The sequence below is a fragment of the Penaeus monodon genome, chromosome 21, assembly GCF_015228065.2.
Source record: "Penaeus monodon isolate SGIC_2016 chromosome 21, NSTDA_Pmon_1, whole genome shotgun sequence".
Classification (NCBI taxonomy): domain Eukaryota; kingdom Metazoa; phylum Arthropoda; class Malacostraca; order Decapoda; family Penaeidae; genus Penaeus; species Penaeus monodon.
Genome location: NC_051406.1, coordinates 2798544 through 2798915, shown reverse-complemented (window position 1 = coordinate 2798915; position 372 = coordinate 2798544). Strand labels below are relative to the sequence as shown.

Genomic DNA, 372 nt, shown 5'->3' with positions numbered 1-372 from the left:
TGCTACCTGCAACAACAGAAAAAAAAACAAGTGACAAGAAATTAAATAAAAATTAAGTCTAAAGCCCCTACAATGCCACCAGAAATTAAAATAGAAAAAAAAATTCAGCTGCTAACAGTGATAACAGAAATAAAACAAAAAAACTACAATGACAAAAAAAGAGAAGAAAAACAGAAAAGAAAAAAATCCTACAATAACAAGATCACATTCCGATAAATCCAACCAAACAAACCGAAAGTGACAAATTGAAATCACCCAACTGCCAACAAGCAACTTTTTACACGGCATGCGCGGCGTCACACAGCATCCAAAGAGCTTTTAAGAGGAAGATTCTCAAAGGATCATTCTAAAAGCACTTTCTGGTCGGCCGAG

The 372-nt window shown here is 34.9% G+C and overlaps 1 protein-coding gene across 1 annotated transcript in view; it reads right to left on the bottom strand.

Annotated features, from left to right (window-relative positions):
* LOC119586104 (synapse-associated protein 1-like) overlaps positions 1-372 on the bottom strand; it is a gene marked incomplete at its 5' end in the record, with an annotated part of 123898 nt that overhangs the window by 89410 nt on the left and 34116 nt on the right.